Raw genomic sequence first — 26,282 nt, forward strand, 5'->3', positions numbered from 1 at the left:
AAAAGTATCAGTAGTTAGCATTTTTTGCACATTATTTGAAAATCTAGGTGTTATATGATATTCTTATTGCCAGAGGGACATTCTGTAGGCTCTTTATAAGTGATTTTAGGATTCAGATCCTTATTATACTTTTATTAGCACTAATATTTTATCCAACTAGAAAATTAAACTTCTTCTTAAAAATTAATTCATCTAAGTGTCTGTAAATTAAAGGAACAACTAAAGATTCTTTATGCGGTGTCAAAAACTCCTTGTTTCTACAACAGTAGTATAAAACAAAGCCTATTTTTAAATGTATTTTGCCCACAGTATCTGAATTTCAAATCTTCAATAAAATCTGGTTCATATTACTACCTTTAGCTTGATTTTCTAAAAATATCTGATACTTCAGTATTGTTATAATCGTAAGTTCTAACCATCGTAAGAACATAGGAAATAGAAGAACTTACGATTATAATTATAATTTAATTTTATGCCATCTCATGGCTTGTCAGAAATGCTTTGTATCAAGATTTCAAAGTGTGAACAGATTTCCTGCCACATTGATTAAGTTTGTAATTTTGGCTATTTTCCCAGCATCGAGGTCTCTGCCTTGTGTTTATACAGGAGACTCGTAGCTTAAATTGTACTTTAAGGTTTTGTTTCTTGTTTTTAAATTAACATATGTTTAATTTCTAGTTTCTTTGTAGCCCTTTACAACTTTAATTAGGTAATAAAATGGATTTACTCTGATTTCTCTAATAAAATTTTAAATTTATTAAATATGAAATTTAGCAACTTTAATAAATCTTTTTATTCATGTACTATACAGCTTATCTTATATGCAGAGGTAATAATTGAATGTGGAACTTGTTTCCAATTACATAGATGTCTTAATATCCACTTTATCATCTCTAACGAAGGATGTGTTTTTTTATTTTGAGGTGGCAACAGAACAGAAAAGAAAACAGTGAATTGAGTAATGGGCTTAGCATTGCTGCTGCCTGGTTGTGTAACTTTGGTAAACTTCTTTGGGATTTGGTACTAACTTACAAGTCTTTGCAGTTTAGACAGCTAAATATGACTGAATGGCTGAACAAATTTTAATAGCGTATGCTTTTTTTATACAATTCATTTACCCAGTAGAGATTTAATTGACCACCTGCTAAATGTGAAGCACTATTCTTGCCATTACCTTTTTAATCTTGGATTTGGAGTCCACCGACATTCTGGAATTTCCGCTATCAATTTATAACATTTACTTTCCCCTCCATTACCGGGATGGCCACTTCTTATCAGTAAGGTCATGGAGGGAGAAAAAAAAAAATTGGGGGCTAGACTTCCTGCTCTTAACATACAGAAGCAATTAGCTTGTGAGGGAGTATGTAGTATTTTGGATTTCTGCCTTCTTCCTTCCATAATTTTTTTAAAAAAAGGTTCATATGTTTTGTGTGTGTCTTATGTAATAGTAATCTGCGTTATGAACTTAAATGACAAGGACCACTATTTCACATCTTTAGAGATTGACCACAGAGGTAATTAGTAACTCTTATTAAATAACTGTATGCATCATTTTTTATGTAAAACTCTTATTTGGATGCACCCCTTTGAGAAAAGACTTAGGCTCCTTCAAATATCACTGTGATATTTACTAATAAGCTCAGTTTAAGGTGCAGCAACTAAGGTTGTGTGTTTTTTTTTTTTATTAAGTTCAGTTCAGCAAATATATGTGAAAAGCTTCTGGGTAAATTTATATTTGTATTTATGGGAAAACAGACAATTTTATTAATGCCTGTATTTTTCTAGTTCAGTGTTTGTCAAACTTCAAGTTTTAACATGTTGATCATGAAACCAATTGAATTGTGACCAGTATTTTAAAAGGAAAGATTAAAAAAACAAAGTAAAATATCAGTATATACCAAGTAGTAAATATTGTTTACTAAACTTTGGTTTTATTTAAGTACATATCTATATACTATGTCAGTGAGAAACATTTTTCAATTTTTTTTGAAAAACATTTCAAAAGCTAAAAAGGAAGTTTGAAAACGAGTTTGTATGTACACCTGGGGTAAAGGTATGCTTCTTGTGGCATGAGTTGCCTGGAACAACTGAGGGTGAGAATGGGGATGCACTCTTATCATAAACTTGTGCCAAAGCATAAGGATGTGAGTGCCGGGAGCAAAGCAGTGCTCACCACTTCTGCAGTTTTCTATTGCAGCATTTTAAGTAATACAGGAACAAGTGGACTGGAACCAAAGGCAAAGAGGGATGGTGATGGTTAAGGGTAGGATTGAATTCATTGTCCACAGGCTAAGTGCATATACATATGTGTTTGGGAGAAGGCATCACGTAATAGTTCTTAACCTACTCTGAGAGAAGGTTGTCCACATTTCTTAAAGTATACATGTAAATCAACAATGAAATTATTTTTTAGGCACTAATGCATAGTGGTGAGAAGTGACTTGAGAATCGCAGTGCCAGAGTTTGAATCACTGTTCTACTACTTGCTAGCTGTGTGACCTGGGGCTTGCTTTAACTCTCTGCACTTTGTTTTCCAAATTTAGAAAGCAGAGATAATAATACCTGTCTCACTGTGTTGTTGTGAGGATTATATGAACTAATACACTTTGTTTTCCAAATTTAGAAAGCAGAGATAATAATACCTGTCTCATTGTGTTGTTGTGAGGATTATATGAACTAATACATGTAATGTCCTGAGAACAATGTCTGGCACACATTAAGTTACTTAATTAAAAAGAGTTGTCCTTACTGTTATTATTAGACATGAGCTAGATAACAGTGGCCTCTGCATGGGAAAGATTATTTTAATTCTGATGTAGTCCAGTTTATCTATTTTTTCTTTTGTCTCTTGTGCTTTGGTGTCATATCTAAAAAACTAATGCCTAACTCAGGATCACAGAGATTTACTCCTGTATTTTGTAGTTTTAGCTCTTTAGATCTAGGATTCATTTTGAGTTAATTTTCATATGTGGTGTGAGGTAGGGGTACAATTTCATTCTTTTGCATGTAGATACCCGGTTGTCCCAGCGTCATTTGTTCAGACTATTCTTTCCTCACTAGAAAAATATTTCTTTAAAGAATAATGAATATTTTTTTTTCTTTTTAACTGCTGTCACTCAGTTGGAAAAAGAATGATGAATAATTTTAAATGATTTTCCTACAGGTAAATTTAAGTCTTTTTGTTTAGAATACACATATTAAGAAATAATGGATTTCTATTTCCACAGGTGGGCTTGATCTTTATAAAGTTCTCTGTCTCTGGAAAAATAAAACAAGGCAAAACAGTCTTCTTAGTAGAGTTATTTTTGCAAGAAAGTTACAAACCAGTTTTAATTCATCAATTGGATACTTTTTCCTGCTTGCTGGAGATATTTCAGTATTGGTGATATCTGAATTATGAAATGTCCATTATGGAAATCTTTGTCATTCACCATGCATTTTAGGAATTTGTTTCTGTGTCCATACCAGGAATAATGAATTAAGTTATCTGTTAAAAATATAGATTTTTGCTCAATATACAGTTGTAGAAGAACTCATTGTCCAAATTTGTAAGACTTTTTTTTTTTTTTTTTTTTGAGATGGAATCTCGCTCTGTCGCTCAGGCTGGAGTGCAGTGGCACAATCTCGGCTTACTGCAAACTCTGCCTCCTGGGTTCAAGCAATTCTCCTGCCTCAGCCTCCCGAGTAGCTGAGACTACAGGCATGTGCCAATATATCCAGCTAATTTTCGTATTTTTAGTAGCAACAAGGTTTCACAATATTGGCCATATTGGCCAGGCTGCTCTTGAAGCCTGCATCTGCCCACCTTGGCCTCCCAAAGTGCTGAGACTACAGGCGTTAGCCACCGTGCCTGGCCAGACATTTTTTTTCTTTCTTTGTAATATTGTTAGTCTTTTGGTTAAGCGGTATTATAACTTAGTCATATGAGTAATGTAATGCAGCTTGCTGAAGTTTGGGTTTTTTTTTTTTTTTTTTTTAATAGAGATGAGGTCTCACTATGTTTACCAGGCTGGCCTTGAACTCCTGGGCTCAAATGACACAGCCTTCTGCCACAGCCTCCTGATTGTCTGGGACTACAGGTGTGTACCACCACACCTGGCTTTCCTGATGAAATGTTAAATACCCAAATATTTGAGCAGAAATAATAGCTTGTGTTTATTGTTTTCCTACTATTTGTCAGGTATAGTATTAAATGTTTTACATAATTTATCTCCAGTCCACATACCATACTCTAGTAGAAGTGGGTAACAAAACCAAGGTACTCAAAGAGGCTAATAAATAACTTGTGCTGGGTCAGAGAACTAATGGGAGGCAGGGCTGAAATTTGACTCTTTATGCCCTCAAAGTGCATTAAAGTCATGAAATTTCTCTGCTAGGCCACCTGGAAGACAAGTGATCTTTTTTTTTCCAGTCTTTTTTGTTACTGTTTTTCAGCCAGGCGATAGTACAGTTAGGTAGCAGAATGTTAGTCCTGGCATCTGGTAGGAAGCCCTCCAAAAAAGTTTTTGATTTTTTTTTTTTTTTTTGTTTTAAACTTGGGAGCTACTAACTTTCAAGTCATACTTTCTAATCCAAGAGCTGGGTATTTAGGTAGCAGGAACTATCCTATGTCCTCTTGAAGGTTCAGTTGTTAAAATTAATTGGTTCTGATTATCACTGTGCTCAAGATTTACATTTCCAGTAGCCAGAGTTTGATTGGTCTAACTTGGATCTGTGCATTTTCTTTAGCTGGGGAGGGGAAGGTACCTTGACTGATACCTTCACCAGGACTGCATGCACTGAGAGACAGAAGTTTCCTTAAAATAATTGGGTTCTGTTATAGAAAGAAGAGGAAGCAGATACCAAGCTGGCAAAAACAATCAAGTTCCATTACATAAATAATAACCTGAATGTGAGAATAATAAATGGATAATATAATTATTTTAAGTTGGGAAATATACCTGGTTATTAGTATTGAATATCTGGTAGTTGGGTTGGGGAAAAAGTTGAGAATAAAAAAAAGGCTTAAAATCATAAAAATTAATTGGAAAAGAGGATGGCTAAGCAGATACCCATGTTAGATAATGTTCATAATGGCAAACCAACCTGAAGATTTGCTTAAATTGTAGTATGTAGCCAGGTGTGGTGGTGCTCACCTGCAGTCCCAACTACTTGGGAGGCTGAGGCAGGATGATTGCTTGAGCCTAGGCTCAGGGCTACAGTCAGTCAGTGAGCTAGGATTGCACCACTGCATTCCAGCCTAGGAGGCAGAGCAAGACCCCATCTCTAAAAAAAATAAAGTAGAATGAATGAATTATAGTATGTTATGACAAATATGGTAATCTGAAGTCATTGAAAATGTTGTGTATGTGCATCTAATAATGTGAAATAATTTTTAGAAAGTATGAATGAAAAAAATCAACATTTAAGTGTAGCTAGTATGATCTTACCTATATGTCACTTATAGACAACATAAAAGACTGAAGCCAGTCACCAGTTTAACCGTTCTAACTCTCTTGTTGACTTGATTCCCTTTTCCCCCCTCCCCAGCAATCCTCATGTAGTTAGGTAAAATTGGTTCTTCATCTGGCTTATTGCAGAAACTCTAAGCCTGTTTACTTAAAGCTTTTTGAAACCCGGAGACCCATCTTTTGAATTCAGAAGTTTTGGCTATTAAGAATTAGTTTTTTCATATGTTTCTTGGCCACATAAATGTCTCCTTTTGAGAAGTGTCTGTTCGTATCCTTTGCCCACTTTTTGATGGGGTTATTCATTTTTTTCTTGTAAATTTAAGTTCTTTTGTAGATTTTGGATATTAGACCTTTGTCAGATGGATGGATTGCAAAAATTTTCTCCCATTCTGTAGGTTGCCTATTCACTCTGATGATAGTTTCTTTTGCTGTGCAGAAGCTCTTTAGTTTAATTAGATCCCATTTGTCCATTTTGGCTTGTGTTGCCATTGCTTTTCGTGTTTTAGTCATGAAGTCTTTGTCCATGCCTATGTCCTGAATGGTATTGCCCAGGTTTTCTTCTAGGATTTTCATGATTTTAGGTCTTAAGTTTAAGTCTTTAATACATCTTGCGTTGATTTTTTGTATAAGGTGTAAGGAAGGGATCCAGTTTCAGTTTTCTGCATATGGCTAGCCAGTTTTCCCAACACCATCCATTACATAGGGAATCTTTTCCCCATTGCTTGTTTGTATCAGGTTTGTTAAAGATCAGATGGTTGTAGATGTGTGGTGTTATTTCTGAGGCCCCTGTTCTGTTCCATTGGTCTATATATCTATTTTGGTACCAGTACCATGCTGTTTTGGTTATTGTAGGCTTGTAGTATATATAGTTTGAAGTCAGGTAGCATGATGCCTTCAGCTTTGTTCTTTTTACTTAGGATTGTCTTGGCTATGCGGGCTCTGTTTTGGTTCCATATGAACTTTAAAGTAGTTTTTTCCAGTTCTGTGAAGAAAGTCATTGGTAGCTTGATGGGGATGGCATTGAATCTATAAATTACTTTAGGCAGTATGGCCGTTTTCATGATATTGATTCTTCCTATCCATGAGCATGGAATATTTTTCCATTTGTTTGTGTCCTCTCTTATTTCCTTGGGCAGTGGTTTGTAGTTCTTGAAGAGGTCCTTCACATCCCTTGTAAGTTGGATTACTAGGTATTTTATTCTCTTTGAAGCGATTGTGAATGGGAGTTCACTCATGATTTGGCTCCGTATTTGTCTCTTATTGGTGTGTAGGAATGCTTGTCATTTTTGCACATTGATTTTTCATCTTGAGACTTTGCTGAAGTTGCTTATCAGCTTAAGGAGATTTTGGGCTGAGATGATGGGGTTTTCTAAATATACAATCATGTCATCTGCAAACAGACACGGTTTGACTTCCTCTCTCCCTATTTGAAAACCTTTATTTCTTTCTCTTGCCTGATTGCCCTGGCCAGAACTTCCAATACTATGTTGAATAGGAGTGGTGAAAGAAGGCATCCTTGTCTTGTGCCAGCTTTCAAAAGGAATGCTTCCAGTTTTTGCCCATTCAGTATGATATTGGCTGTGGGTTTGTCATAAATAACTCTTATTATTTTGAGATACATTCCATCAATACCTAGTTTATTGAGAGTTTTTAGCATGAAGGGGTGTTGAATTTTGTCGAAGGCCTTTTCTGCATTTATTGAGATAATCATGTGGTTTTTGTCATTGGTTCTTCTTATGTGATGGATTGCATTTATTGATTTGCATATGTTTGAAGTCAGGTAGCGTCATCCCAGGGATGAAGCTGACTTGATAGTGGTGGATAAGCTTTTTGATGTGCTGCTGGATTCAGTTTGCCAGTATTTTATTGAGGATTTTCGCATCGATGTTCATCAGGGATATTGGCCTGAAAATTTTTTTTTTCTTTTATTGTGTCTCTGCCAGGTTTTGGTTTGGTATCATGCTGGCCTCATAAAATGAATTAGTGAGGATTCCCTCTTTTTCTATTTTTGGAATAGTTTCAGAAGGAATGATACCAACTCTTCTTTGTACCTCTGGTAGAATTCAGCTGTGAATCTGTCTGGTCCTGGACTTTTTTGGTTGGTAGGCTATTAATTACTGCCTCAATTTCAGAACTTGTTATTGGTCTATTCAGGGATTTGACTTCTTCCTGATTTAGACTTGGGAGGGTGTATGTGTCCAGGAATTTATCCATTTCTTGTAGGTTTTCTAGTTTATTTGCATAGAGGTGTTTATAGTATTCTCTGATGGTAGTTTGTATTTCTGTGGGATCAGTGGTGATAACCCATATATCATTTTTCATTGCATCTATTTGATTCTTCTCTCTTTTCTTATTAGTCTGGCTAGTGGTCTATCTATTTTGTTGATCTTTTCAAAAAACCAGCTCCTGGATTCATTGATTTTTTGAAAGGTTTTTTTTGTTTCTATCTCCTTCAGTTCTGCTCTGATCTTAGTTATTTCTTGTCTTCTGCTAGCTTTTGAATTTGTTTGCTGTTGCTTCTCTAGTTCTTTTAATTTTGATGTTAGGGTGTCAATTTTAGATCTTTCCTGCTTTCTGTTGTGGGCATTTAGTGCTATAAATTTCTCTCTACACATTGGTTTAAATGGGTCCCAGAGATTCTAGTACAGTGTGTCTTTGTTCTCCTTGGTTTCAAAGGACATCTTTATTTCTGCCATCATTTCGTTATTTACCCAGTAGTCATTCAGGAGCAGGTTGTTCGGTTTCCACGTAGTTGTTCAGTTTTGAGTGAGTTTCTTAATCCTGAGTTCTAATTTGATTGCACTGTGGTCCGAGAGACTGTTTGTTATGATTTCCGTTCTTTTGCATTTGCTGAGGAGTGTTTTACTTCCAATTTTGTGGTCAATTTTAGAATAAGTGCAGTGAGGTGCTGAGAAGAATGTATATTCTGTTGATTTGGGTTGGAGAGTTCTATAGATGTCTATTTGGTCCACTTGGTCCAGAGCTGAGTTCAAGGCCTGAATATCCTTGTTAATTTTCTGTCTCATTGATCTGTCTAATAATGACAGTGGTGTGTTAAAGTCTCCCACTGGTATTGTGTGGGAGTCTCTTTGTAGGTCTCTAAGAACCCACTTTATGAATTTGGGTGCTCCTGTATTGGGTGCGTATATATTTAGGATAGTTAGCCCTTCTTGTTGCATTGATCCCTTTACCATTATGTAATGCCCTCCTTTGTCTCTTTTGATCTTTGTTGGTTTAAAGTCTGTTTTAGCAGAGATAAGGATTGCAGCTCCTGCTTTTTTTGTGCTTTCCATTTGCTTGGTAAATATTCCTCCATCCCTTTTTTTTGAGCAAGTATGTGTCTTTGCATGTGAAATGGGTCTCCTGAACACAGCACACTGATGGGTCTTGACTCTTTATCCAATTTGCCAGTCTGTGTCTTTTAATTGGGGCATTTAGCCCATTTGCATTTAAGGTTAATATTGTTACGTGTGAATTTAATCTTGTCATTATGATGCTAGCTGGTTGTTTTGCCCATTAGTTGATGCAGTTTCTTCATAGTGTCGATGGACTTTACAATTTGGTATGTTTTTGCAGTGAGTGGTACCAGTTGTTCCTTTCCATGTTTAGAGCTTCCTTCAGGAGCTCTTGTAGGGCAAGCCTGGTGGTGGCCAAATCTCTCAGCATGTGCTTGTCTGTAAAGGATTTTATTTCTCCTTCACTTATGAAGCTTAGTTTGGATTGAAATCCTGGATTGAAAGTTTTTTAAGAATGTTAAATATTGGCCCCCACTCTCTCCTGGCTTGTAGGGTTTCTGCTGAGAGATCTGCTGTTAGTCTGATGGGTTCCCTTTGTGGGTAACCCGACCTTTCTCTCTGGCTGCCCTTAACATTTTTTTCTTCATTTCAACCTTAGCGAATCTGATGATTATGTGTCTTGGGGTTGCTCTTCTCGAGGAATATCTTTGTGGTGTTCTCTGTATTTCCTGAATTTGAATGTTGGTCTGTCTTTCTAGGTTGGGAAAGTTCTCCTAGATAATATCCTGAAGAGTGTTTTCCAACTTCGTTCCATTGTCCCCATCACTTTCAGGTACATCAGTCAAACGTAGGTTTGGTCTTTTTACATAGTCCCATATTTCTTGGAGACTTTGTTCATTCCTTTTTATTCTTTTTTCTCCAATCTTGTCTTCTTGCTTTATTTCATTAAGTTGATCTTCAATCACTGATACCCTTTCTTCCACTTGATTGATTCGGCTATTGACACTTGCTTCATGTTCTTGTGCTGTGTTTTTCAGCTCCATCAGGTCATTTATGTTCTCTACACTGGTTATTCTAGTTAGCAATTTGTCTAACCTTTTTTCAAGGCTGTTAGCTTCCCTGCATTGGGTTAGAACATGAAGCATAATTTTTAAGCCAAAATAAATTTTACACAGTAATTTGCGTATTAAAATACTGATCTACACCTGGCCCTTTTTAAAAAACTGCAATATATTGTAGCCAGCTTTTTGTATCACTATATATTGATCAACCTTATTCTTTTTAACTGCTGCATTATATTCAATTGCATAAATGTACATAATTTAATTCATTACAAATAGATGAGACATTTACATTGGTTTGAATTTTTCAGTATTACAAATAATGTTTCAATAAAATATTTAAGCTTTTCTTCACTTGTGGCATTAATTCCTAGAAGTAGAATCCTGATATTTTGATAGGTATTTCCAAATCGCCTCCCAAAATGCTAGTATCTCTACTTCCACTGTGAAGTCTAATAATAATCACTCGGGATTATCATATTTCTTACCAAGCCTGTTTTTACACTCTAAACTGTTTTCTTTTCCTTTCCTTTCCTTCCCCTCCCCTCCCCTCCCATGTCCTCTCCCCTCCCCTCCCCCCTCCCCTCCCCTCCCCTCCTATCTCCTCTCCCCTCCCCTCCCCCCTCCCCTCCCCCTCCTCTCCCCTCCTCTCCCCTCCCCTCTCCTTTCCTTTCCTCAGCATCTTGCTCTGTGGCCTAGGTTGAAATGCAGTAGCACTATCATGGCTAACTGCAACCTCGACTGACCTGGGCTCAAGCAATTCTCCCAACTTAGCCTACTGAGTAGCTGGGACTACAGGCACATACCACCATGTCCAACTTTTCTTTTGTATTTTTAGTAGAGACGGAGTTTTGCCATGTTGCCCAAGCTGTTTTCAAATTCCTGAGCTCAAGCAATCCACCCATCTCAGCCTTCCAAAATGCTGGGATTACAGGCATGAGCCACTGTGGCTGGCCCAAAATCTCTTTTTCTAACAGTAATATAAATTTTCTTTTACAGACTATACTCATATCATTTGTTTCTTCTTTCAGAAATAGGTATTAAGCATATCTAACATGGCATGTATAGGTATAATTCTCATTGTAAAACCATAGCCTAATTTATTTCAAATTTCAATTTAAAATTCATATTTTTTAAGGAAATTTTCTTAGATTAATCCCACCTAGTTTCAGGTACTACAGTCCCAAGATTTCTTTCTTTTTAACAAATTAAATATGGGTAAGATGACTAAAATGGTAGTCAAAGAATATTGGAACCTGGGAACTTCAATATTTAAACTTTGTTTTGAAATATAATTTGTTACATTATAAAAATATTATATTGCACCTGGAAGTCAGGGACAGTTTTTTTTTTATTATCTTTGTATCTCCGACACTGTATAGAAAAGTGCTGTTTATACAAAAAAAATTCTTAATAAAGTCTTCAGTTGTAAAGTCTGCTGTATAGACTTTAGATCAGGGATTGACAGACTACAAGCCCTGTGCCAAATCCTGTCCTTCACCTGTTCTGTAAATAAAGTTTTATTGGAACACATTCAGACTCATTCATGTACATATTATCTATGATTTCTTTTGTGCTACTATGGCAGAATTGAGTTGTTGCAACCGTGTGGCATCCAAAGCCTAAAATATTTACTCTAGCTCTTTGCCAACCCGTTTTAGATTATAAACACTTTGGCATTAATATGTTTTTGTTTTCTTTCTATAGCACATAGTAAGATGTTCTGCCCACATTGTGCATAATTTATGGATTTATTCAAGGATTTATGCAAGTGTAGCTGCAAGAAAAATACCTAGAAGTGAACTTGCTAGATTGAAGAGCATCTGTGTATATTAAATTTTGTTAATTTTTACCTTCTCAAAGGGATTATTCCAGTTCATATTTAAACTACTAATTTTGTGATAGGGCCTCTTTCTTTATAGCTTTGCTAAATTCATGCCTTCACACACTTTATCTTTACTAATCTGATAGAGGAAAATGATATTGTTGATTTGATTTGCATTTCTTTTTATGTGTTAGATTGAGCTTATTTTCATATTTAAAAGCCACTTGTACTTCTTTTTCTTCAGTTGTCTTTTAATGTCCTTCCTGATACATTTCTCAAGTCTGTGATACTCATATAAGATATATAGTGAACATGAGCCAAGATTTATTTTACTCTAGTGAGGGAAGCAGCCTGATGACAAGGCTGATTGAGAGGAGCGTGTATGAGACTAAGTGTATATCATCAGTGAAAGAAAGCAAATTCTTACAGGGCAAAAACAAACAAAACCACAACTCTAAGGGTTATTTTTTCTACTGGACAGAATTCATTTGCATTTTAGCAGATAAAAATTACTATTTTCAATTTATCTTTTACAAATCATTTTCTATACAGAATCTATTTCCTAATCAGTAGTAAATAGTCATTTAAAATTTTCCAGAGCATTAGGTGACTATTATGCAGGCTAATTGTTGATATTTGGGTTTGACTTTAAAGGGACATGTCATAATCTTTTGGCCTTATTTCCAGGTTTTGGATAATTTTTCTTAACATTTTTCTCTAATTGAAATGATTTCAAGTGATGTTATTTCTGTATGACTTAATGAACTTCTCAGGTCACATAGCTCACTATTGTCTCTTCTAAAACATATTCATCTTTCCTTTTTTCCTCTGTAGGAACTCATTATACAATGACAAATGGAGGCAGCATTAACAGTTCTACACATTTACTGGATCTTTTGGATGAACCAATTCCAGGTGTTGGTACATATGATGATTTCCATACTATTGACTGGGTGCAAGAAAAATGTAAAGACAGAGAAAGGCATAGATGGGTAAGTGTTTTTAGTAATTTTAAAAAATATAGTGCATAATTAGATCATTTAATAATGTATTTCTGCCAATGATCTCAGGCTGCCAAAATATGTTTACATTTAATATAAGTAAATGTCTACATTTCATTGGTGGTACATGTTTTTTTCTTTTTCTGTGTTAAATTTTTTTAGTTTACTTATACCCCATATATTTCCAGAAAGGATTTCAGGTAGCTAAAAAACAAGGAAATACAGTAAGAAGACAAAATAAGAAGGAAAGGGAAAGGGAAAAATACAGCACAGGAGTTGGGGGAAAGAAAAAGCCCAGTTCAAGATATGGAGGTCAGCATGATTTTTGATTCTGAGCAGCCCAGAAGCTAAGGCAAAAAAAGGAAACTCATTGCATAACTCTTACCTATTGAAAAAGAAGAAATCTACTCATAGTTTTGTGGGGTTTTACTGTTTTCTTTTATCCCCTTTTCCAGTATTCGATTCTGAGATATTTCTCAGCGTGGATCCCAAATAAAGCTTACTGAGTGTTGTAATGATTCACTAAGTATTTTTTAAAAAAATGCCTTTAACATAGAAAAATACAATTTCTGGATCCTTTTTGTTTGTGGTCGTGACCTACTGCTAATGTAATCCAAAATCAATCTTCCCTTCCTCCCTCCCTCCCTCTCTTCCTTCCTTCCTTTCTTCCTTCCTTCCTTCCTTCCATCCATCCTTCCTTCCTTCCTTTCGTTCTTTCATTCTTTCTTTCTTTCTTGTCTCATTTGCCCAGGCTGGAGTGCAGTGGCGTGATCTTGGCTGACTGCAACCTCCGCCGCCTGGGTTCAAGCAATTCTCCTGCCTCAGTCTCCTGAGTAGCTGGGACTACAGACGTGCATCACCATGCCTGGCTAGTTTTTATACAAAATACATTTTTTAAAAAACAAAAAATGTGTATATTTTTTGAGACCAAGTCTCATTCTGTTGCCCAGGCTGGAGTGCAGTGGTGTAGTCTTGGCCCAGTGCAACCTCTGCCTCCCAGGTTCAAGCGATTCTTATACTCAGCCTCCCAAGTAGCTGGAATTACAGGTGTGTGCCATCATGCCAAGCTACTTTTAGTATTTTTAGCAGAGATGGGGTTTCACCATGTTGGCCAGCTAGTCTCAAACTCCTGGCCTCAAGTGATTCGCTGACCTCAGCCTCCCAAAGTAGAAAATCTTTTTGAAAAATAAAATTCGAAATCTCAAAAGGCCCTACATAATTTTGGTATTGGAAATTTACTTGTCAATGAAAATGACTATTTACACAAATTAATTATAAGCTTCCATATTAATGTATACGTGTGTGAAACCTGAAATTGAAATTACATTACATTATTTATGAAAGGTGCAGCTTCTGAGATTTATCAGATGATATATACCTTTAGGGCATATGTAAAAATACAGTACATAAAATCAGTGCTTTAATCCAGTGATTCTTAAACTTTTTCGTGTCAGATCCCCTTGAAACTCTTTAAAAATATTGAAGACCCCCAAGGAGCCTTGGTTTATATGGTTTTTATCAACAGATATTTACCATATTAGACACTAAAACTGAGGACTTTTTAAAAAAACTAATTCATTTTAAAATAACAGTAACAAAACCCATTACATGTTAACATAAATAACATTTTTACAAAAATATATTTTCAAAAAATATTTAGTGAGAGAATGACATTGCGCTACATTTGCTATAAATCTCATTGTTGTCTGGCTTAATAAAACACTGCTGGATTCTCATATCTGCTTTCGCATTCAATATGTTATATGTTGCTTTTATGGAAGTTTATGAAGAAAATTCAGCCTTATACACAGATAATACAGTTGGAAAAGCTATGAGTATTTTAATAGTCTTAAGATTATTGCAAATATTCTTCTTTGATACTACACTAAAGTGACAAGCGTTCATTTCTTAAAGATTAGTTGTAAGGTGTACTTTGAAACTGCACCAATGAACTTTGTCTCCTGTTACATTAAAATCCATTGATTTTGAACCTTGAACTTGGAATATATGATTTTGTAACATTATGCAATGATCATGTGGAAATTATTGATTCACTGATTTATGTGGATCTTTTAAATGTTGACACCTTTGTTGTATAATACAATATTTTAAAAATCACATTTGTTAATTTTACCTTTGATCTCTTCAGAAAAGTCTGTAAGTATTGGGAACCTATCATCCTCACAGTGATAGATACAAGTTTCCTAAAATTCTAATTTCTACTGGAGAGCTCAAATTCTATCATTGGAAACAAATACACATTTATTTTACTTAAAAAGGACAGGATTACTTGGTTTCGTTATTGAGAAAATACCTGTCAAATTCCCAAATTTGAAAAACCATAATTTGGTGTCACTCTTTCAAGTAAAAATGGTATTCCATGTAAGTGTCTAGTTTATTTTGCAACTCAAATAAATTATACAAGTGCTTTTATTTAGGACATAACCTCATGCTTCCATATGCAGCAGACGTGTATAGTTTTGCATAGTTACTTATGCATAGTTCTTTTCTCATCACACAAAATATTAAAAATACTCAGTGATTGAGGTGTAGCAATTTTTACTCCTTCATCAAAGATGCTCTTATTTGAAACTGGCATTTTATTTATTTATTTAATTTTACTGGGAAGCATGGCAGTCAAGAATGTAATGACTGCCAGTACATTTGAGTGCCACTGCCTCATTTTTACTAAGGAGCCAGCAGTTTTGCCATTGGTTTTGCATTTTCAGTAAAAATGTTAACACAGTGAAAAAGGCACACAATGTCTTGTATTATTTTGTAAACAGTATTATCCAGCAATCCTCTGCCTCAGTCTTCCAGAGTACTAGGATTACAGCAGTGAGCCACCATGACCAGCCTGTTTTGGTTTCCTTTGGTCTCAGTTTTCTCTAAAATTTTATGAACATAGTATCATGGATACTCTCCAGGTACCACACTTTAAAATACACTTAAATGCCAGCCTGAATACTGATAATGTCTCTGAATGTATACTTCTAAGTATGACTGTATTTACCTAATGATCATACAAGACACAGGATTTATAGTGTGAAAAGTTTTCAGGGATCCTCCAAGGTGTCTGTGGACTGTACTTTGAAAATCACTATTTTCATCCAAAGTGCCTAGCTCAGACACACTATAAATCCTGTGTCTTGTATGATCATTAGGTAAATACAGTTGGGATTTAAATATGTTTTAAAGTACCTGGAGAATATCCATGACACTATATTCATAAAATTTTAGAGAAAACTGAGACCAAAGGAAACCAAAACAGGCTGGTCATAGTGGCTCATGCCTGTAATCCCAGTGCTTTGGAAGGCTGAGGCAGAGGATCGCTGGATCCCAGGAGTTTGAGACCAGTCTGGGCAAATATGGAGACTCTATCTCTACACAAAAAACAAAAATTAGCTGGGTATAGTGTCTTGCGCGTGTAGTCCTAGCTACTCAGGAAGCTGAGGCAGGAGGATCCCTTGAGCCTGGGAGTTCGAGGTTACAGTGAGTTATGATTGCATCACTTCCCTCCAACCTGGATGATAGAGCAAGACCCTGTCACCCTTCAAAACAAAAAAACTTTTTTCTCTGAGTCTGTTAATGGTTAGTCTACAGTCTTTGAAAGTATTGCAAATAGTATAGCAACATATGAAGTAGCCAACATGTATCCTAGCTAATTTTATTAATCATCTAGACCAATCAAATATTTTTCGATATTTTGATCCATGCTTATATAAACAAAATTTTTTAAAGCCAGAAAATTCCATACATTTATATTCTCACTATTGTTCTTTAAACATTCTTTTTTTTTTTTGAGCGGAGTCTCGCTCTGTCACCCAGGCTGAAGTGCAGTGGTGTGATGTCAACTCACTGCAACCTCTGCCTTCCAGGCTCAAGCAATTCTCATGCTTCAGCCTCCCAAGTAGCTGGGATTACAGGTATGTGCCACCACACCTGGCTAATTTTTGTAGTTTCAGTAGAGATGGGGTTTCGCCATGTTGGCCAGGCTGGTCTCAAACTCCTGGCCTCAAGTGATCTACCTGTCTCGGCCTTCCAAAGTGCTGGGATTATAGGTGGGAGCCACTGTGCCTGGCCTACGTTAAATTTTAAAGTCTTTCTATGTCAGTACATATAACAAACGTAATTCTTTTGTTCCGTGAACTTCTGTTATACTTGTATCCTTCCTACCCCAGATTATTTGAAGCAAATTGACATACTGTAATTTCAAATATTACCATTTCAGTATTTTACAAAATGGTTGCAGTTTAATTGTTGTTCCTATTTTATTTATTGGCTTGCATATTTCTATAGAGAGTTTACCCCACCTCATCTATTTGGATTCCCTGAAGTACAGATGGTACAGGAAAGGGAGAAATCTTGAAATACTAGGTTCCTTAGCATCCTCAAAGTTGACCAATGAGATTTTTTACTTGTTTGGTTGTTGTTTCTGTGTCTTCGTGGACTCATGGATTTAAGTATATTTGTGTTTTAATCATCACAGTTATTATAGTTATTGATGTTCATGTTATTCCGTTTTAGATTAGTGGGAGCTTATTTAGTTTGCTGTGTCCTTTGTCATGCTCTTAGATCATTCTAATACTAATCCTAATTCATCGTAGACATTTCCTGCAGCAAACCTGGAATCAGCCATTTCTCCAAGGAGCTCTGATTCCATTGAAGGAAAATATAATATAGGTACAATCTGGGCACTAGGTGGTACTTGTTGCTTCTGGGTTGGCTATTGTTTCTAGCCTCCTAAGTTTATATGACTCTTCTAGTTTAAATTCATAACTATAGGGCTAAACCTCTAGTTCTTAAATCTTCATTTCCTTTAAGTCTTGCCAAAAATCTGAACATCACAAACATAGTCATTTCACTTACCCCACAATACACACATATGACATTGTCAGAATAACAGTACCAACACCATCACCAACAGTATGCCTACTGAAAAATTTTAGGTAATCTGCCTCTAGCCTCCCAGTTAGCTGGGACCACAGGTGCACACCACCATGCCTGGCTATTTTTTTTTTTTCTTTTAAAGACACTGGGTCTTGCTATGTTACCCAGGCTGGTCTGAAACTCCTGGCCTCAAACAATCCTCCTGCCTTTGCCTTCCAAAGTGCAGAGATTACAGGCGTGAGCCACTATATCTGGCTTATCCTTTATTTATTCCACCACAGTTTTACATACAAATTACTTTGTTGTAAAGTTCGTTGGGATAGTTTCTTCTGCATCATTATGTTACCAATTAGATGCACCTTTGATTTGTTTAATTTTACTTCAATTTTTAAGGTTTGCTTTTTAGATTTAGTTTTGTTTTTTTATAAATATATGAAATATTTCCATGGTTCCAAAGTTAAATGTACAAAACAGGTATGTTCAAAGAAGTCTAGTTTCTGTCTCTGTCCCATCCAACCTGTTGTCCTCTTCCCCTTAAAGTAATGATTTACATTTTTAACTTTATGGTTTATCTTCTGATTTTTAAAAATATAAGCATATATAAATATATATTCCTGTCTTTTAGCATACTTTCAGCCATCTTGCCCTTTTCCTGCATAACACTACATCTATCTCATTCTTTTGTAATTGCTGCAGAATTTTTCATTACATAGATATTCTGCAATTTATTTATGTGATGCTATATTGATGAACATTTAAATGATTTCCAGATTTTTTGTTAGGAAAGTGATGACTGAATTCTCTGTACATATATCTTTTTTACTTGGTACGCTATCAAGCAACTACTTAAGTGACCTGACTTTGGTGCTGTGCAAGCAATTATATAAAGAAAACAGCAGTGACTCAGTCTGAAAATGACTTAATATTATCATGTTTTCTTACATATTACATTTATTTTTATTGAAGAAAAGCAACAGGAGTTTAGTGATTATTTTTGAAAGAAATAACGTATTTCTATTTCTAAAGAATGGATAATATCTGTGTTTGGTTGCTTATAGGGTACAAGGAGTAAAATTGCCTCATTCAAATTAGAACTGACTGTGTCATTTTAATGAAGCATTGTGACTTCAAATAGACCCGTTGCTTGAAATAGACTGGGTCACTGAATTCCAGCTGTAGCCCTCCTTCAGAACAGTTGAGTACTGAAGTCCTGGGCTGAGAATATGGCTTTTTAAAGCAACAATCCTAGTAGAACAGAAGAGGTGTGGACTAGTTAGGGATAGGTTTAGAAGTACATTCTTAGTAAGAGAGGTGAGACTTATCTTCATCTGGATCAAATCTATTTACTCTCTTGTTAATCTCCTAACTTCCTACACTATATCCAGTAGAGGACACTTTTGCCTCACACAGTAAAGAAAGAGCCTCTGGACTCTACCAATGGGATCGGCGCTCTCCAAACCTGCATGTTAAAAGGCCTATAAGTTTTGAGGGGGTCCCTTTGTCCTCATGATTATTCTGTAACACATTGTATTTATGGGCATAGTATTATTATACACAGATCCTATCTTTTAAAGAACATTATAATCCACTTAACTGCTAGGATCAGAGAATGACAAACAATTCAAACCATATTGTCTTACAGAAGACATATATAAAATATAGTTATGTGTACCAACTGAAGTTCAAATTTGATTTAATTTAAAACAATCTAGGTCAGATTTTGTGTAGTTTGTGGACCCTTTGCACTCAAATCTCAAGGTTCTTATTAAAATGCAGATCTTGGCTGGGTATGGTGGCTCACACCTGTAATCCCAGCACTTTGGGAGTCTGAGACAGGCAGATCACTTGAGTTCAGAAGTTCAAGACCAGCCTGGCCAACGTAGCAAGGCCCTGTCTCAATTATAAAAAGAAAAAAACTTCTTAATAAAAAATAAAATGCAGATGTTGGGTAAAGACTTGTCATCTGGTTTACAGGTAAAATAACTGTCTACAATGTAGTGATTTTGCCTCAAACTTACCTTTTCCATTATTTAGTTCAGAAATTACTGTTCTATATATGGTAAATGAGAAAAATTGCTAGATTCTAGAATTGTGGCCTCTATTCATAGTTTGAAAAATGAAACAAAAACGTTTCTAATTTCAGATCAACAGCAAAAAGAAAGAATCAGCATGGGAAATGACAAAAAGTTTGTATGATGCGTGGTCAGGTTACAAATGGCTAGTAGTAACACTAATAGGATTGGCACCAGGTAAAGAAAATTTTTCAAGCAATCCTTTTTTAGTTAACGGAAGTATAAATCGTTCCTCCTTCCTCCGTTCAATTTTTTTCCAGGTACCATTGGATTTTAAAAAGCATTTGTTTCTTTTCTTCAAAAAATCTTCTTTTTTTTTATTATTATACTTTAAGTTTTAGGGTACATGTGCGCAACGTGCAGATTTGTTACATATGTATACTTGTGCCATGTTGGTGTGCTGCACCCATTAACTCGTCATTTAGCATTAGGTATATCTCCTAATGCTATCCTTCCCTTGTCCCCCCACCTGACAACAGTCCCCAGAGTGTGATGTTCCCCTTCCTGTGTCCATGTGTTCTGATTGTTCAGTTCCCACCTATGAGTGAGAACATGTGCTATTTGGTTTTTTGTCCTTGCGATAGTTTGCTGAGAATGATGGTTTCCAGTTTCATCCATGTCCCTACAAAGGACATGAACTCATCATTTTTTATGACTGCATAGTATTCCATGGTATATATGTGCCACATTTTCTTAATCCAGTCTATCATTGTTGGACATTTGGGTTGGTTCCAAATCTTTGCTATTGTGAATAGTGCCGCAATAAACATACGTGTGCATGTGTCTTTATAGCAGCATGATTTATAATCCTTTGGGTATATACCCAGTAATGGGATGGCTGGGTCAAATGGTATTTCTAGTTCTAGATCCCTGAGGAATTGCCACACTGACTTCCACAATGGTTGAACTAGTTTACAGTCCCACCAACAGTGTAAAAGTGTTCCTATTTCTCCACATCCTCTCCAGCAGCTGTTGTTTCCTGACTTTTTAATGATCACCATTCTAACTGGTGTGAGATGGTATCTCATTGTGGTTTTGATTTGCATTTCTCTGATGGCCAGTGATGATGACCATTTTTTCATGTGTTTTTTGGCTGTATAAATGTCTTCTTTTGAGAAGTGTCTGTTCATATCCTTCACCCACTTTTTGATGGGGTTGTTTGTTTTTTTCTTGTAAATTTGTTTGAAGTCATTGTAGATTCTGGATATTAGCCCTTTGTCAGATGAGTAGGTTGCAAAAATTTTCTCCCATTGTGTAGGTTGCCTGTTCACTCAGATGGTAGTTTCTTTTGCTGTGCAGAAGCTCTTTAGTTTAACTAGATCCCATTTGTCAATTTTGGCTTTTGTTGCCATTGCTTTTGGTGTTTTAGACAAGAAGTCCTTGACCATGCCTATGTCCTGAATGGTATTGCCTAGGTTTTCTTCTAGAGTTTTTATGGTTTTAGGTCTAACATGTAAGTCTTTAATCCATCTTGAATTAATTTTAGTATAAGGTGTAAGGAAGGGATCCAGTTTCAGCTTTCTACATATGGCCAGCCAGTTTTCCCAGCACCATTTATTAAATAGGGAATCCTTTCCCCATTGCTTGTTTTTGTCAGGTTTGTCAAAGATCAGATGGTTGTAGATATGTGGCAATATTTCTGAGGGCTCTGTGCTGTTCCACTGATCTATATCTCTGTTTTGGTACCAGTACCATGCTGTTTTGGTTACTGTAGCCTTGTAGTATAGTTTGAAGTCAGGTAGCGTGATGCCTCCAGCTTTGTTCTTTTGGCTTAGGATTGACTTGGTGATGCGGGCTCTTTTTTGGTTCCATATGAACTTTAAAGTAGTTTTTTCCAATTCTGTGAAGAAAGTCATTGGTAGCTTGATGGGGATGGCATTGAACCTATAAATTGCCTTGGGCAGTATGGCCATTTTTACTATATTGATTCTTCCTACCCATGAGCATGGAATGTTCTTCCATTTGTTTGTATCCTCTTTTATTTCCTTGAGCAGTGGTTTATAGTTCTCCTTGAAGAGGTCCTTCACATCCCTTGTAAGTTGTATTCCTAGGTATTTTATTCTCTTTGAAGCAATTGTGAATGGGAGTTCACTCATGATTTGGCTCTCTGTTTGTCTGTTATTGGTGTATAAGAATGCTTGTGATTTTTGTACATTGATTTTGTATCCTGAGACTGCTGAAGTTGCTTATCAGCTTAAGGAGATTTTGGGCTAAGACGACGGGGTTTTCTAGATATACAATCATGTCATCTGCAAACAGTGACAATTTGACTTCCTCTTTTCCTAATGGAATACCCTTTATTTCCTTCTCCTGCCTGATTGCCCTGGCCAGAACTTGCAACACTATGTTGAATAGGAGTGGTGAGAGAGGGCATCCCTGTCTTGTGCCAGTTTTCAAAGGGAACGCTTCCAGTTTTTGCCCATTCGGTATGATATTGGCTGTGGGTTTGTCATAGATAGCTCTTATTGTTTTGAGATACGTCCCATCAATACCTAATTTATTGAGAGTTTTTAGCATGAAGGTTGTTGAATTTTGTCAAAGGCCTTTTCTGCATCTATTGAGATAATCATGTGGTTTTTGTCTTTGGTTCTGTTTATATGCTGGATTACATTTATTGATTTGTGTATGTTGGACCAGCCTTGCATCCCAGGGATGAAGCCCACTTGATCATGGTGGATAAGCTTTTTGATGTGCTGCTGGATTCAGTTTGCCAGTATTTTATTGAGGATTTTTGCATCAATGTTCATCAAGGATATTGGTCTAAAATTCTCTTTTTTGGTTGTGTCTGTGCCCGGCTTTGGTATCAGGATGATGCTGGCCTCATAAAATGAGTTAGGGAGGATTCCCTCTTTTTCTATTGATTGGAATAGTTTCAGAAGGAATGGTACCAGCTCCTCCTTGTACTCTGGTAGTATTCGGCTGTGAATCCATCTGGTCCTGGACTTTTTTTGGTTGGTAAGCTATTGATTATTGCCACAATTTCGGAGCCTGTTATTGGTCTATTCAGAGATTCAACTTCTTCCTGGTTTAGTCTTGGGAGGGTGTATGTGTCGAGGAATTTATTCATTTCTTCTAGATTTTCTAGTTTATTTGCGTAGAGGTGTTTGTAGTATTCTCTGATGGTAGTTTGTATTTCTGTGGGATCATTGGTGATATCCCCTTTATCATTTTTTATTGAATCTATTTGATTCTTCTCTCTTTTCCTCTTTATTAGTCTTGCTAGCGGTCTATCAGTTTTGTTGATCTTTTCAAAAAACTAGCTCCTGGATTCATTAATTTTTTGAAGGGTTTTTGTGTCTCTATTTCCTTCATTTCTGCTCTGATTTTAGTTATTTCTTGCCTTCTGCTAGCTTTTGAATGTGTTTGCTCTTCCTTTTCTAGTTCTTTTAATTGTAACGTTAGGGTGTCGATTTTGGATCTTTCCTGCTTTCTCTTGTGGGCATTTAGTGCTATAAATTTCCCTCTACCCACTGCTTTGAATGTGTCCCAGAGGTTCTGGTATGTGTGTCTTTGTTCTCGTTGGTTTCAAAGAACATCTTTATTTCTGCCTTCATTTCATTATGTACCCAGTAGTCATTCAGGAGCAGGTTGTTCAGTTTCCATGTAGTTGAGCGGTTTTGAGTGAGTTTCTTAGTCCTGAGCTCTAGTTTGATTGCACTGTGGTCTGAGAGACAGTTTGTTATAATTTCTGTTTTTTTACATTTGCTGAGGAGTGCTTTACTAATAAAATCTTCTTAAGTATAAAACTAGGAGGCAGAGACTTCCAAGTCTAGTCTTGGCTCTGTCACTTTAAGAGTTTATCAAGCTTGGTTGATCTTTCTGGGCTCAGTTTCTATATCTGTAAAATAAGTGATTTGGATCAGGTGACCAATAAAGTATCTTTTGATGTTAACACCATAATAAATAGGCAATATTTATGGAGTGCTTCCTATGTGTTGTGCACTGTTCTAAAAAGTTTACTTGTATTTAAACCTCACGGCATCCTATGATACCAGTGCTGTCATTATCGCCATTTTACAGATGAGGGGACTGAAGCTGAAGAAAAGTAACTTAGTCTGACTAAGGTCATACAACTTAGCAAGTGGCCAAGCCAGGGTCTGAATTAAAGCCGTCTAGTTCCAGACCCTATCCCCTTCATCACCCTGCTATACAGCGTGGCCACAAAGTCCCAATGTGTGAGATTTTAAGAAATAGCTGTTGAGGACCTGAAAACAAATATTAAGCCCAGTTGTAATCACTTTCAGCTTCCATGATGGAAGATTATGTTCAGAAGACCACAAAATTAAATTTTGTGTAGAGAATATAGGTAAAATAATTGATATAGGTAATATAATTGGTAATATAGGTAATATAATATAGGTAATATAATTGGTAATATAACTGATAATCCTAATTGGCATGCATAATAATGTTCTGGCCTTTGTGTATGTAACCCACTGATCTTTTTCTATAAGAATAAGGACCCAGATTTGACCATAAATTTGTATATTTTTTATATTCTCACAGTAAAATAATCTTGATATATGGTTTTCTGTAATTTAAGAAAAAACTATAAATAGGAATACTATGAATTTCAATAATTATTTCTAATGAACATTAAATTTCAATGAAATTGATATCACTTATAAGTCTGTTAATTATGGATTGAAAATTAGATTTGTGAACCTTCTGCCAAGTAGCTGTCTTTTGAAGATATTTCAATATCTTTTCAATGCTGTTTTTTGGTTCACAATTAATTTGAATGATGTAACTTTTAAAAATTCCAAACAAAAGCAGCAATTTTATTGTAAAAAATAACTCTTTACAGTTTTTAAATATAATAAATGTTTATAACTAAAATTTGAAAATCTTAAATTTATATGTACTTCTTAAATGACCCTTTTTTAGGAGTCTCCTGCTTTCCACTTGCCTTTTAACTGGATTGTTCTCGACTCCCAAAAAGTTGACTTATTTTTTGACCATCTCCAATGTATTTTTACAGGGGCCTTGGCCGGATTAATAGACATTGCTGCCGATTGGATGACTGACCTAAAGGAGGGCGTTTGCCTTAGGGCATTGTAGTACAACCACAAAAAGTGCTGTTGGGGATCTAATGAAACAACATTTGAAGAGAGGGACAAATGTCTATGGTGGAAAACATGGGCAGAATTAATCATAAGTCAAGTAGAGTTAAGTCTTGCTTTGTCTCAAGATGAATTAATAATTGATACAGCAAAATGTTTCCAATTCAGTTAATTATAAAATTAATCACATATTAGATGATTGCATCCACATTAAATGGATCCATCCTCAACACATTGCAGCAAGAAAGAATTAAATGCAGTATTGTTTCAAGAAGCTTTTGTATTAGTTAACTACGTAGTCATATAACAAATCCACTGGATTGTCACGCAAATATATTTGAGCTGTAGTAGAAAAGAAGTGATAGTTATTGCAGTAGGATCTGTGTAAAGTTACTAAGAAGTCAAGTTATTAAAACTAATATATTACCAAGATTGGGAGGTTTGAATTATGAAAGTACGATTATCAAATAATTTAGTAAAATCAACCTTCTAAGTAGACATACATTGAAGAAAATCAGAGATATATATTTGTGGCATTACAGCATTTAAATGATTAATTTGCTATGATCTACAAAGAATATTCTAGAATTTAGGATGTTATATGTGTATTTTTTACATGATGACATATGGATATATTTTTAAAATTTTATTTTAGCTGAACTTTAGATCTAAAAGGTATGTGTTTGCGGTAAGATGAGTAGCATGCTGTTTCTCACCTGGCTTAACTGAATTGAGTTTAATTTAATGATCTTCTGGAAAGTTATAGCAGAATGAAATCTGAGTGCTGATGCAATTTGTTTCCACCACTGTTTCCAAAATGTGGTTTGTAGGCAGAGGTTGAAGTGTAGCTGAGATGTCTTTAACCAGACTTTACGGATTAAAGTTTAGGGATTAAAATGAATGTGAAACTCATTTTGAAAATAAAACAGTGCTAGATATTCTAAACATTTATTAGACATTTATAATAAATTGATACTGTGAATTCGTAATGATGATCACCATCTCCAAAAGTAATAATAACATCAATTTTTCTTATTACAGTAAAATCCATTATGCATAAATTCTAACTACAGCAAAATTTAGAGCTAGGATATTTACCATTCAATTTATAATATATCAGAAACATCTTATAAAATGATACCATTACTTTTTCTTTTCTTTTTTTTTGGTTAGCTATTATTTTCCTCTCAAAACTTTATGGAGATCATTTTTTGCTGCTTTAGTGGCTGCATTTGTTTTGAGGTCCATCAATCCATTTGGTAACAGCCATCTGGTCCTTTTTTATGTGGAGCATCACACACCATCATACATTTTTGAGCTGTTTCCTTTTATTCTCCTAGGGGTATTTGGAGGGCTTTGGGGAGCCTTTTTCATTAGGGCAAGTACCTGGTGTCATCGACACAAGTCCACCAAATTTGGAAAGTATCCCATTCTGGAAATCATTATTGTTGCAGCCATTATGGCTGTGATAGCCTTTCCTAATCCATACACTAGGGTAAACACCAGTGAACTGATCAAAGAGTTTTTTACAGACTGTTGTCCCCTGGAATCCTCTTCTCTTTGTGACTACCGAAATGACATGAATGCCAGTAAAATTGTCAATGACATTCCTGATAATCCAGTAGGCATTGGAGTATATTCAGCTCAATGCAGTAATGCCTGGCACTCATATTTAAAATCATAA

The 26,282-nt window shown here is 35.6% G+C and overlaps 1 pseudogene; it reads left to right on the top strand.

The window, feature by feature from the left end:
- Positions 1-1,459: 1,459 nt before the first annotated feature.
- LOC129524478 (H(+)/Cl(-) exchange transporter 3-like) lies at positions 1,460-26,282 on the top strand (annotated as a pseudogene).

The sequence above is a fragment of the Gorilla gorilla genome, chromosome 13 (assembly GCF_029281585.2).
Source record: "Gorilla gorilla gorilla isolate KB3781 chromosome 13, NHGRI_mGorGor1-v2.1_pri, whole genome shotgun sequence".
Lineage (NCBI taxonomy): Eukaryota > Metazoa > Chordata > Mammalia > Primates > Hominidae > Gorilla > Gorilla gorilla.